Below are 13,555 nucleotides of genomic sequence, written 5' to 3'. Positions count from 1 at the left end.
TTGCTGTTTATATTGACTGCCCTGCAGGATCTGTGGTGAGGTCCAGGACAGATACCTGTGCTGAAGAAGAGCCCATCACATCTTCCTGATGACACCCTGAACTGTCAGGAGGCCACACAAGGATGCAGACGTGGACCAAGTCCTGCATTGCACAGGGGCCAGCCAAGGAGATGCAGACAGGCTCAGCAGACTTGGGATCAGACCTCCTGTGACATCCTGAAAGCCTGCAGTGGCCACACAGGTGAACGTGACAGCAGAAAGGTTAAAAGGTGTCCCGAGATGGGGAGTGCTTCACTGGGGATTAACATAGCAAAAGGAGAAGGCAGCTGCTGTCACTGCTTATAGCCACAGTCAGCCTTCACCGAGGGTGAGCTGGGCAGTGAGCAGTGGTCCTCTCACAGAAAACCTTTCCTGCTCTCGTTCTGGGTTTTATTCTTGCTCTTAACCACTAAATACATATATATTTTTTTTCTTGTGAAAACATAGCAGACAATAAGACTCTACGGTCTTTATGCATCAAGCAACCACCTTAGCAAAGGTGCAGGAGTCACTGTATTTCCAGTCTAGCTTTGAGCCACTTCCCACTGGGACTCAATCCTGCCTCTTCTACTGCATAAGGCTCAGGGGAGACTTGATCATGGCCTTCAAATAGATAAAGGGGCCCTATAAGAAAGACGGGGAGAGATTCTTCACCAGGGAGTGTAGTGATAGGGCAAGGGTTTAAGGACAGCTTTAAACTAAAAGATGGTAGAGTTAGGTTAGATAATTAGATAATAGTTGTGAAGAAATATTTTACTCTGAGGGTGGTGAGGAACTCAAACAGGTTGCCCACAGAAGCTGTGGATGTCCCATCCCTGGAGGCCAGGGATAGTTGGACAAGGTCCTGGGCAATCTGATCTGGTGGGAGGTGTCCCTGCCCGTGTCAGGGAGTTGGAACTGGCTGATCTTTAAGGTTTCTTTCCAAGCCAAGCGATTTTATCATTTTATGATTCTAACCCAGCTGCCCAAATGCTGGCATTTAACAAAATTCCTTCTGGGACCCGAACAACCTTTTGCAGGCAAGATTTCAGCAAAGTGAGTGCACCACCACAGAAAGTGCTGGCTCATTTCCTAAGTTCAGGTTAAAAAATATATAAATAAATAAATAAAAAATAAAATCCAACCCAGTTTAAACATCAATGAAACGCCATTAAAGCAGTGAAACAAAAATAACTCTGGCCTGAAGACTAAGGGATTTAAGTGAGACTAGAGAGGGCCTTTAATTACTTCCATTTTTACTCTTCAGCAGCCTCAATGAGATTAAAATAGTTCCTCCCTCCTCTTCCCAGTGTGTCAGTAGGACAGAGCCATGCAGAGCACTCACGCGCAGTGCCTCCTCAGACACAACAATACCTCCGTTGGCTTCCCTCCCCTCCCACAGCAGGCATTCAGCATGGATCCGTCCTACCACAGCCAAAACAAGAGGCACAACAGGTGGATTTCTTTTTTTGTCTCCATTCTGTCCCTCTTCTCCCTTCCTCTTTTTTTTTTTTTTTTTCTTTTTTTTTTCAGAGGAGATGCAGATGGCAGAGTCACTCCCTTTGCAGTGTGTGAGCGGCTAGATGCAAAAATTCCCCACAGCTTGTGCAATTTTCTGAGCTGCCTTCTGCTCACCTCCACCTCCTCATTTTCCTTTTTATCCGCTTTCCGTATTCTCCGTGCTGCCACCGGTCCTGTGGAAATGAACACATCAAAGCCATAAGTAGTCATTTTTTTCACTGCTCCTGTGTCCTCTCTCCCCCCTCTTCCTTTAGCATTAATATTAATAGCTACTGTACCTTTCTTCACTGTTGCTTTCTTCTTGATCCTCAAGGGAGTAAGCCTTTTCTTGGACTTTCTGCTACAGCGAATGCTTGTTTGAAGGGATTCTAGGGCATGCTGGGAAGCACAACGCTGGTGATGCCTGTGATACAATATTGGGCCAAGCAGCAAAGATATAAAATGTTATTGTACTCATTGGAGGAGTCAAGCACGCTTTTATCCCTGCCACGTATAGCTGGATATTTTTTTTTCTTGTTTTTCTAGAAAAAATAGCTTTTTAATCAGTCCAATATCTCCAAGGAAAGGGAAAAAAAAAAAAAAAGAAAGAAAAAAGAACAACAAAACAAACAACAAAAACAAACCAAAATAAAGCAAACCCCAAACAACACAAAGCTCTTTCCTATTCCCTCCTTGATGCTTTTCCATAGGGCTGCTACCTGAGAAGCAAAGGAACAAGTGCTCTTTCACTCCCGTTGTCAAACCAAACGCGCTCACACGCATAAATACACTCCGCAGCTACACACAGCACCCGCTCCCCCAGCACCACAGTTATTTAAAGCCTGGTGTTAACGAGCCTCCAGCCCTTCAAGGCTTGCAGCCCGCTGATGGTCCCTGGGGCAGCGAGCCGAGCGCCAAGCGCGTGCGTCAGCCCGGCATTTGTATTCTGCGGTGTGGCTGCAGGGCTAGAGGAGTAGGAAGAAATCCCCCAGGTTTGATTTCACTTACAGACGTGTAATGGAAGTACGGCAGCGCGGTGAGCGTGACGTTGCTGTGCCACGGGGGCTGCCTGCAGCCCACGGGGAAGGTTGGTACTTAGGATCACGGCGGTGCCTGAAAGGCAGAAGGTGAATTTCTTGATGCCATCGTCACAAGAAAGGGGGACTGTGGAGATAATCACATTCACTATAAGCCTCACAGCGAGTTATTCCAAGCATGGCTTGTGCCTGTGTGGATGTAAAGATTATTTGCTCCCATCTTGACACTCGGGATCTGCTCCCTTTGCAAGCAAGGTTTTTTTTAATGTGCAGAAGCAGGTGAAGGTCTGGGGCAGGAGGGGTTGGGGTGCTCAGGTAGGGCTTTCCTTACCCTTTATTGTAACACGTGCTGTAGCTGGGCACAGCACCAAGGAATAGCCCCCCACCCCTTGTGCTCCCCCAGAGCTGCTGCCTTGAATCCAGTTGCTGTTACAGCCAGCAGTGGAAAAGGGACTGAGAGAGGTCAGGAGTTGGACTGGTGACAGTTCTTAGGTTATGGCCCCATCCTGTTGTGTTTCCTCCACTTTTCAGCAAAGCCTGGTGAAGGCTGGTAGCTGCCCTTTGGTCTCAGTGTATCTGGGAAGATCTCCGCTCCCCTAACCAGAAGGCTGCAGGACAGAAATGTGCTGTGCTGGCCACATAGCTGTGACTTGGGTTGAAAACTGGTGAGGGAGGATAAAAACAATACACTCAGTTATGGACGTAAGGAAAACACCAAGGACTTGTGCAAAAGCCCCCTGCAATCAACAGGAGCTGCAGATTGCACGAAGACACAGGTCAGGCTCCTGTCGTAACCTTTCCAGAGATTATAAATCCTCACACAAGAGGTGCCATGTATCCTGCAGTGCCAACCTCAACCTCTTCAGCTCAAACCAGCAGCACCAGAACCTGCTGACGGAAAAACAGGAGATTGTTGCGGGAGACAGGAGGAGAGAGTCTCAGTGTATTTTTATCATTAGTGCTAACAAACAAAAGGAGGAGGGGGAGGATCTATTTGCTTGTCATAAATAATCACCGGCTTGATGGTTTAAAGCGTATGCAGCAGCTGCACAACCTAATCGAGATGCCTCATGTTTGCAAACATGCAACATAAACAAAGTTTCAGGCGGTGATGGTGGGATGCTTTTGAGATCTCTGCGGGATGCCTAATAGGAAAATTCAAATGAGATCACATGCTTTGCTGCTTGTCTGCAAGGTTCTCCCAAAGGTCTCTCTGCTCCCCCAGCTTATGAGCCTAATTAACCCTCAGCACCTAGTTTCCAGGCTTGGAATTTTAAGTAATTACGGGGATGTGTGGCTTCCTTACCAGCACGTCAAACTCTACATGTCACACTCCCAGTGCTGGTATTTGCCTTGCACTTTGTTCAGTGTTGCAGGGGTTGGTCAGTTACTCACACAGGCAAAAATTCACCTGTGAGGCATCAATTTACAGACAGTCTTTGCACCAAGGGGGAGCAAAATTCCCCTTGGGAGTCCTGAAGGTTTTTGTAGCACTCTAGACCAGGAGGCTTCAAGTCTGTGTTGTCCTCAGATGTTTTAAGCTACTTTGCAGGCATTAACTATGCCCATTTCATACACACAACCCTACTCTAACCAGCTCCCCTGAGCTGCACGGATCGTGTGTGAGCTTTTCTGCATATTCAGCTGGCAAGGGACAGCCTGAGGAATCTACACTGCCCCCACAATTCTTTACACATTCCTCATTAGGCAGCCTGGATTGAAAGACAGAAAAATAAAATAAAATAAATAAAAATCTATAACCTGGAAAATAAGAATCTAGGGGAAGCAAGGAGAGCTCCAGAATCTGATGGGAGCTTTGGTGCAGGCTGCTACAGAGGTTGTCCTCTCTGCACTTTTCTTCCCGCTGCAGCAGTGAATTCCTGGCCATGTGGTGACTTGGTGATATCTTCAGTCACTCCACTGCTCTCAGACCAGATCCCACCCCAGCTTTTTCATCCTGGCATTTTCATGGGCTGCAGAAGCCACAGAGCTGGGTGGGAAGGAACCACAATCTTAATATCCTGCCTCCTGCATGCATGCTATAACCACTAGGTCAGCAGGCAAAGTGGGGGCAGAAGTGTTTTAAGTCTCCCAAATATGTGACCTTAGCTTAAGACTGTTTCAGGCTCTGAGTCCCAGGGCAGATAAGAACAGATGAATGTCTCACACACTCCTTTCTTAATTTGTTTCTTGGCTGGCCTGGCAGACCCTTGGTGGACATCTTGCACATTAGATGTTGTAGATTCCATGGCTAAACACCTATTTTTCCCAACATTCTTTACACAGAGAACTGAGGAGCTATTCAGTAATGTACTGAATTTATATTAATTCTGCTGTACTGCCTTTAAAATAGTGCAATTCCCAGAGCCATGAGCTGACTTAGAGGAGCTGCAGTCTAAGCATCATGATTAAATACTGGCATAAAGCGCTGTCTGTCAAAACTTCTCCCTTCTCTTTGAAAAGTATTTAGGTTCCCTGTATAAGGTTAGGCATGGAATCATTGTTTATTTGGGTGGGAATCCATAACTCCTAGAAATTCACTTAAATTGCTGCCAGAAAAAGGCACACAGAAGCCCTTCACTGTATTACAGCGCTGTGCGATGCAATTGCTGCAGTAGCCTTCATGATATCTGTTTTGGTCTACCTCTACTTTGCATTTTGTTTATTGAGACAGCAGCAGATTTTTCTGTGTCCAGTGATGGATTGTTAAAAGAAAATAATCAAGTGTACTTGGTTTTCAAAATGATCTAGAATAATTTGAATTAAAAGGACATGTTTGAGGAAAAAAAAAAAAAAAAAAAAAAAACTAGTAAATGGCATGCCAGTTTCTTTTTAAAAATTTGGGAGATCATGGAAAAAAATTTGATAACAAGCTAAGCAGATTCCTACAGATGAACACTGCAGCAATTTGCTATGTGTATATTAAGACAGTCTCTATGAACATTTGGTGCTATTAGATTTTGACATCCAATCATAGCCACAAGTAGCTGTATTCTAGATGGTTTTAAACATTTTCCAAGAAAATATTACTGTACATTATGTTTACAGCAGTTGATTAACCCTTTCTTTCAAGTACCTAATATGTGTCTTGTGTGTGTCCTACTGAATAAAGCATTTGCCTTAACTTAGGAGTCTGCATCCACAAATCTTATCTAGCAGGTGACTTTCCTTTTCTCTGATTCGGTTTCTACAGATATAAAACAGGGGTAATGATAATGACCTCCTTAGTAATGCCATTAGGGATTTACTAATAAGCTAATTATTATTGGGGAATAAAACTTTATGTGAGGAACCATTTATTAAAGCATCCCCATGGCTTATTCACTCCATAAGCAGTTTATGAATGGGGCCTTAGAGGGAAGGTCAATGAAAAGTGCTCCAGTGCCAAAACATAAAATATCAGAAGCTTGTGGCCACATCTCCAGCAAACAGGTGTGTATCAATGGATAGATATGCACAAATGCTCAGTAGTTCTTTATTATGATGTCCCTCTTAGCCTTCCTCAGCAGGAGGAACTGGGGGGGTGTTTTGTCCCATTAGATGCAAAAATATGGGATTTCTCTTTGCTCAATACAATCACCAAGCGAGTGTGAAACACTATGCCTACAGCTGTTTCTGCAGCATCACACGCATCAGTTACAAGTGAAAGGACAAGCAGGAACTGTGCTCGGAGCATAAGGATATTGGGTGAAGATGGAGAGAGCTCCCTCATATAGCCTGGAGCACATATGAAAGTATGAGTTTGAAAGATGCTAGGTCATAGATTTCATCCATCTTTGTCATACAGCTAAAGACAAAGATCAAACTTCAAGACAGAATGAGTGGAAGTGGAGGGAGAGATCAAATCAACTAAAGGTGGTCCAACTGGTGTGGGAGGGAGGGAATAAACCTTTAGTCAATGGTAATGGTGAACACTATACAAAATTTCATCTCTTATTCCACCTTACAGAGTTTTTGCATGGAGAGTGTCATGTTTTTGGCTAGGAGAGGGTTAATTTTCTTCATAGGTGTTTGTATGATTCTGTGCTTTGGATTTAGGATGAGAATAATGCTGATAACACACCAGTTTCAGATGTTGCAGAGCAGCATTCACCCAGAGCCAAGGACTTCCCAAATGCCCAAAGGGACATCGCACACCATGGGGATGCTCAGCAATGGCAGCTGGGGGAAAGAAGGAGGCAGGGGGGCACCGGGAGCAGTGGTGTTTGTCTTCCCAAGGCACCGCTACATGGTGAGCCCTGCTGGCCTGGGGGTGGCTGGCACCTGCCTGCCGGTGGGACGGAATTCCTTGCTTTGCTTTGCTTTGCTTTGCTTGTGTGTGTGGCTTTTGCTTTGCCTGGTGAACTGTCATTGTCCCATCCCATGACTTCTCACACTTTTTCATTTCCAATTCTCTCCCCCATCCCACCTAGGGAGTGTGACTGTGCTGAGTCCAGCTGCCTGCCAAGGTTAAACCACTACAACAATCTGAAATGTTACTAATGTATTTCTTATTCTTTTCCATTGTGCCTAGGAACCTCTTTCTCTATCAGCTGTCTTGTCACACATTCCCATTTAAACCTCTGCAGGGCTCTTGGCTTGCCCAGCTGCAGAATTTGCTTGGCTTGCAAAACTCTGAGATCTTACTGAGTGCCAAATGTGGCTTTTGAGCTCCTACCATACCCTCAAATGAGGATTTTAGCCATTTTTAATCCTAAAAATAGGAATTCATCATTGCAAATCAAAACAAAGTTGTAGGCTGAAAAGCATTTGAGGTCGTTTACCTCTATAGTTCAGCCTTGTGAAACGTCCAGAAAGGACTCTAAAGAGTGTTTGGTCATGGGCTGTGATGACCAATGACACATGGATAGAGCAAAAAAAATAGAGAAGGGAGTACAACTAGAAAGAGAATCGTGAATGTGCCAGGGCTAATGACAACAGTAAATCGAATGCTTAGTCCCATGGCTAGGCAAGATGCCAAGGTACTGTAGGCCTGTTCTCAACCAAATATCTTGCTCAATTGTTGTCTACCATTGACGATTTCATACCCTAGATGACACTACTGGGAGCCTATTACATGTCTGTTCATGGCAGGTCTCCTTAGTATTATTCTAGGGACTTTCCCAAACGGTGAGTGCAGGCCAGATAAGGAAACGAGTTATTGGGCAACAAATCACTCTGAAGTTCCCTTTTTGTGCAAAAATAAAATCTTAAAAATAAAATAAAATCCTCTGTCTCTTCCCATGCATACAGTAATCTGTTCCTGACCATTTAATGGCAACCACGGTCAAGGGCTTCAGCTGACAAAAATGTTGCAGCACTGACATGGCTGCAGTAATGAGTAAAGCAGGCCCAGTGCCAACCAGTATGGGATGTCATCTCAAGTCATTCAGGCTAAAGATGGTTGTTACACAAGATACAAGCATTTATAGTCAGATAACTGATACAAGAACACAGGAAAGATGCTAGATCATAGGTTTCGTCCACGTCTATCTTACAGCCAAAGTTGAGGATCAAACTTCATGTCAGAACAAGTGGGAGCAGACATAGAAATCAAAACAAGTCAACTTTCCTGTGTATTAAATCAAGAACAACACTTTCTTAGCTCATGTGGGATAAAAGCATATCAAGGGAAGAAGAAATCTGAGCCCCGTGAGCATCAGTCTGCACCTGAGGAGGTACGTCTCCCACAGTCTTGATCCTGGGCTTTCTCTTCATAGCCAAAAACATAATCTCAAAATCTGTGCACTTAATCTTCATAAGGTGAAACCCACACCACTGACCTGCAGGAATGATGAAGGTCTAGCACCAGTGGAAAGTGGCTCTGGCGTAACAACGATTAATTTCAAAGTTCACACGTACCTAATAGAAACAGACACTCAGCTTTGCTGTAGATCAGCTTTTCAAAGCTCAGTGCTCTGAGAAGTGGTGAAGAGGGTCTGGCTTTCCACAGAAAGCATATGCTTCAATTTGTTCAAAGCCAAGCAGATTGCTTAGTGGTGATGGCACTTTGAAGAGGAGGTGGTTGGGCAGCATGCGGCCAGGTTAGGTTTGCAGACACTCACTGGATAACATTTTCCTAGTGAAGAAGACAAAAGCTCTGCTTCCCCTTTCATTTACACCAGTGTAAATAACGTGGACTGTGCAAGTCAGTGAAGAGCATCCAGCTTAGATGAGGGAAAAAGCTAGTCCAGAGAGAGAAAATTTGTCATCCTGAAACTCTGCTCTGCAGGTGTTTCTGCTATTACAGATGCCTTGTACCGAGCCCCCAGTGGCATGTAATTTAAATCCAATTGGGCCTAAGTAAGAAGTGTTGTAAGAAGCACAACTGTCTCCTTCCTCAGCTCACCAATACCATGAGGCTTCGCTGCATTATGTCAGGAGTCCCTGCAGCACTTGTGGTAAATGACTGGGGAGGAACGCCTCATGCAAACTCACAAGACAAATTATATTAAAAAGTAAAAGTGAAAAAGCAAAGAGCTCAACTGGGACTTGAAAAATAATAGCTGCAGCGTGTGCTTTTCACTGACAGATTATGTTCTTATGCCTGAATGACTCTTGGAAATGCTAAGGGTCTGATCTGGCAAATCTCTCATATGCAGCATCTCTGGGAGTTAGGGCCACTCTGTTCCCCCGACATCCTAACTGTGCTGTTCTCACTTGCTCTTTCCCACTGCATTTCTGCTTCTCTTTAACCATGGCAGGGTGACAGATGTACCAACGACATATGTGGGTGAAACCCACCTGCCATTTTCTACCTAAGATTTGTGCTTACATGATACATTAAAAAAAGAAAAAAAAAAAAAAAAAAAAAAGTGCAAATACTCCAGAGCTGTAAACCTGACTCAGGCTCCCATCCTTTTGTGGATGTGGTCTACCTTGACTTCAGTAAGGCTTTTGACACCGTTTCCTACAACATTCTCCTCAAGAAACTGGCTACTCGTGGCTTGGACTGGCATACACTTTGTTGGGTTAGAAACTGGCTGGATAGCCAGGCCCAAAGAGTCGTGGTGAATGGAGTCAAATCCAGCTGGAGACTGGTCACTAGTGGAGTCCCTCAGGGCTCGGTATTGGGGCCAGTCCTCTTTAATGTCTTCATCAATGATCTGGACGAGGGCATTGAGTGCACCCTCAGTAAGTTTGCAGATGACACGAAGTTAGGTGCGTTTGTCGATCTGCTCGAGGGTAGGAAGGCTCTGCAGGAGGATCTGGATAGGCTGCACCGATGGGCTGAGGTCAACTGCATGAAGTTCAACAAGGCCAAGTGCCGGGTCCTACACCTGGGGCGCAATAACCCCAAGCAGAACTACAGGCTGGGAGATGAGTGGTTGGAGAGCTGCCAGGCAGAGAAGGACCTGGGAGTGATGGTGGACAGTCGGCTGAATATGAGCCAGCAGTGTGCTCAGGTGGCCAAGAAGGCCAACGGCATCCTGGCTTGTATAAGAAGCAGTGTGGCCAGCAGGGCTAGGGAAGTGATCATCCCCCTGTACTCGGCTCTGGTGAGGCCGCACTTCAAGTACTGTGTTCAGTTTTGGGCCCATCACTACAAGAAGGACATCGAGGTGCTCGAGAGAGTCCAGAGAAGGGCGACGAAGCTGGTGAGGGGTCTGGAGAACAAGTCCTACGAGGAGCGGCTGAAGGAGCTGGGCTTGTTCAGCCTGGAGAAAAGGAGGCTCAGGAGTGACCTTATTGCTCTCCACAGGTACGTTAAAGGAGGCTGTAGCGAGGTGGGGGTTGGTCTGTTCTCCCATGTGCCTGGTAACAGGATGAGGGGGAATGGGCTTAAGTTGCGCCAGGGGAGTTTTAGGTTGGATCTTAGGAAGAACTTCTTTACCGAAAAGGTTGTTAGACATTGGAACAGGCTGCCCAGGGAAGTGGTTGAGTCACCATCCCTGGAGGTCTTTAAAAGACGTTTAGATGTATAGCTTAAGGGATATGGTTTAGTGGGGACTGTGTGTTAGGTCAGAGGTTGGACTTGATGATCTAGAGGTCTCTTCCAAACTAGAAATTCTGTGATTCTGTGATCCAGGGACTATTTCTTTTGGGATAACTGCATTTCTGCATGTTATAGTCTGGGAGCAGAAATTCAATGGTTTCTCCTTAAAGGTTTCCTGTCCTGGTGATATTCCCTTTGGATAGCCATGGCCTTAGTCATGCATTTCTTTGGCAATGCCTAGTTTTCTTATGCTGTATTATACTGTGCTAACCATAGTAAAGCTGGGGCCTCAGGTCTCTGCTGAAAAACACATCATTAATAATACTAAACTCGCAAATGAGTTGCACGGGAAGCTGTGACACAGCTCCCACAGCAGTGGGTGATTACGTTAGCAAGCTTTCAAGAACTGGCATCATCTCTCTGGCAGGGCCCAGCCACAGGGGATACAAAGCACAACTCATTTGTTAATGCAACCCCAGGGTATGTACTGGATCCCAATCTTCCCAAGGATACCATTCTTCTGTAAACACAACCAACCTGGTAATCAAGTGTTGATCCGTCTTATCAACAGACCTTCAAAAGAAATGTCTAAAACCATCAGCAAAGCCTCCATCATGTCTTATTCCTCCTGTTTTATTTGCTGCTTTCCACTGAGGTATTCAGTTATGGTGAGCAGGGAGGGAGAAATCTAAATACACCCAGAGCCCTGCCCCATGCAGGACAGGTAAGGTTGGCAGCGTGCTTGTGCTAGCATCTTCCGTACTGACCTGCCACTGTGATGAAACCTTGCACCTCTGGTCCCTTTGGTCTTTGTAACTATCTGTAAACTAATTTCACTGGAGGTGTTGAGGGGGTTATGATGTGGTACTAGTGAAAGGTCTGAATACCAATTTCTTTGGCTCTTCCAAACTGAACAGCTATCACAGCTGTGTGCAGGTATTTGGAAACTATTCTCATTCTCCTTGTCCTCCAGTGACAGTTATCCTCAGCCCTCAGTGTTTTTGGCTGGTGTTTGGGGAGAATGAGTCTATTCCAGACCCCCAACGTGCCTTACCCCAGCTCCAGCCTTTCAGATGCATGTGCTTGCACTCAGCTCAGTGCCAGAATTACCATCACCATTAGCACCAAACACCGAGGTCTTCCCTATTCATCTTTGTGTGCTTACAAAATATCTCCCTGCACTTAAAACTAGATTTCCCATTTACTTCTTCTATTTCGTGACCAGATCTTAATACTTCTGTCTGTGCTGAGAACACATCCTGCGCTAGTTTCAGAAGCACAGACACTGTGCTAGTTCCAGGGGGACTCCTCTGTGCTAACAAACGTACCAGCATCTAGATGAAGGTGTTTAGTCCTCAGAAATGGCCTGTAGCAAGGTCCCCATTCTTTGTCCTTCCCATGACCCCTTCTCCGTGATGGAGTGAAGCTTGCTGGCCTCTCCCCACGGGATACTGCTGCAGCTCCTCCAGTCAAGAACACTTCTGCAAGAGAAGATGGTCATGAAAGTCAGCTTTTATACCCTCTGTCACTTCCCACATGCACCTGAGAATCCTGCCTTGTACAAAATCCAGGCTCTTAATGAAACTTTAAGTTAAAACCATCAAAGATTTATTATTATTATTATTTCTTGTTTTAAGCTGGTGACTAAGCGTTCATCAGAAAATGAAATGATACTGGGAGAAAGTGAGTGTAGGATCTACCCTTATTTTAAAATTCAATTAGCAGCACAACCATGACGAACAGCCCTGTGGTTATGTAGATTTAGTAAAGTCATTAAGATCTCAGATTACATGTGGTGCTATTTCCCCTTACTCTCCCTTTTGCTGCCCCCAGCAATCCTGCCTGTTTTCAGCCTATCACAATACAAACGGAAACAAAATCACCAGGGGTTAAACAGCCCAAATTGGATTACAGTCACACTGTTCAGAAAATAGAGTATTGCTGGTAATTGCATTCCATTGAATAAATATCTCAACATTAGTTTACATCACATTAGTATTCTGACAATGATTATTTTCGTTGTAATTTGCCTGTCCAAGAATAAGCATAACACAGAGCTCAGAATCCAAACAATTGATGTGTTCTGAGTTTCGGTATTTGTTTTAAAGATTAAACTGCATCCCGGATGGGCATTAATAACATCTTAGATCAAAAAAATCCCAGACCTTCTTCTTTCAATATTACCGAAGAGTTATGAGCCAAATAACTCAAGGCCTAAACTTGTTCCTGCTGAAGTCAGGAGGAGTTCTGCCAATTTTTCTTGCTTCAGGACCCTCAAAATTCTTTTTATTTATGTCACAGTAGCCTCCTAAATTTGCTAGATCCAAAATATTTATGGACTGTCTGTGATGCCTCTTTTGGTATCAAATAACTCCAGTCTGAAATAGGGTTGGCATGTTTCAGGGGTAAATTCTATCCTGTATCACTTCACGGATACTTTATTCCAGCTTCTTGGTACCAGCTTGTCTGAGTTGGAAGGCCCCATACCTCCCTTCCCACTGACCAATCTGACTGTGACTGGTGACTGCAGTCTCCAAGCAGTTGACTGAGATTACCATCAACCACTTTGATTTTGTTCAGTGCCTGCTGTTCTTCATTTTCTCAAGGAAAAAGACAATGCCCTGACAGGCAGACAAAAAGTATATAAAGCAATAAAGGTAAAGAGCAATTTAGCCAGGCACTTCTGTAAGCTTCATGGGGTCATGGGAAGCAAATCTCAAATTTCTTAGTGTCTTTGCTCCTTCAGCTGACTTTGTCTCTGACATCTCTGATGTTGCCTGATGAATTTTATGGATCTCCAGCTCAGTGGGCCAGCTGTCTAGCAAAAAAGAGTATCACCAGTGTTTACGGGCCAAAAGACTTTGGTGAGGAGCTGAGAATATAACAGAAGGTAGGGGGAAACACTGCCAGTTAGAGGGGTAGATAGATAGATTACTGTCGGAATGACCTCTCTGAGAATGTTTTTTTAATGCAGCACATAATCCTCCCTTGAAAGAAACACCCAAAGGGTGGTTATCTAGCACTGGACATTGGTAGTAATTAGTCCTTTTGCTTGCCATAGGTGCCATAATCAAAAATTACCCAG

General features: G+C 44.8%; 1 long non-coding RNA gene across 3 annotated transcripts; it reads right to left on the bottom strand.

Moving 5' to 3' along the window:
* Positions 1-841: 841 nt before the first annotated feature.
* LOC137851477 (uncharacterized) lies at positions 842-11,948 on the bottom strand. 3 transcript variants are annotated; one of them, XR_011093217.1, is made up of 4 exons: positions 11,799-11,948; positions 2,527-2,631; positions 1,818-1,942; positions 842-1,712 (listed from the first exon to the last, which is right to left on the bottom strand). It is a non-coding gene; the product is annotated as an uncharacterized lncRNA (long non-coding RNA). The 3 variants fall into 3 exon arrangements; XR_011093219.1 differs by lacking the exon at positions 2,527-2,631; XR_011093218.1 differs by lacking the exons at positions 2,527-2,631; positions 11,799-11,948 and adding an exon at positions 2,238-2,509 and having other exon boundaries at positions 863-1,712.
* Between the last annotated feature and the right edge of the window lie 1,607 nt (positions 11,949-13,555).

Source organism: Anas acuta, chromosome 2, assembly GCF_963932015.1.
Source record: "Anas acuta chromosome 2, bAnaAcu1.1, whole genome shotgun sequence".
Classification (NCBI taxonomy): Eukaryota; Metazoa; Chordata; class Aves; order Anseriformes; family Anatidae; genus Anas; species Anas acuta.
Note: the sequence above shows the minus strand (reverse complement) of the source record. Positions and strands in the feature narration are given on the sequence as shown.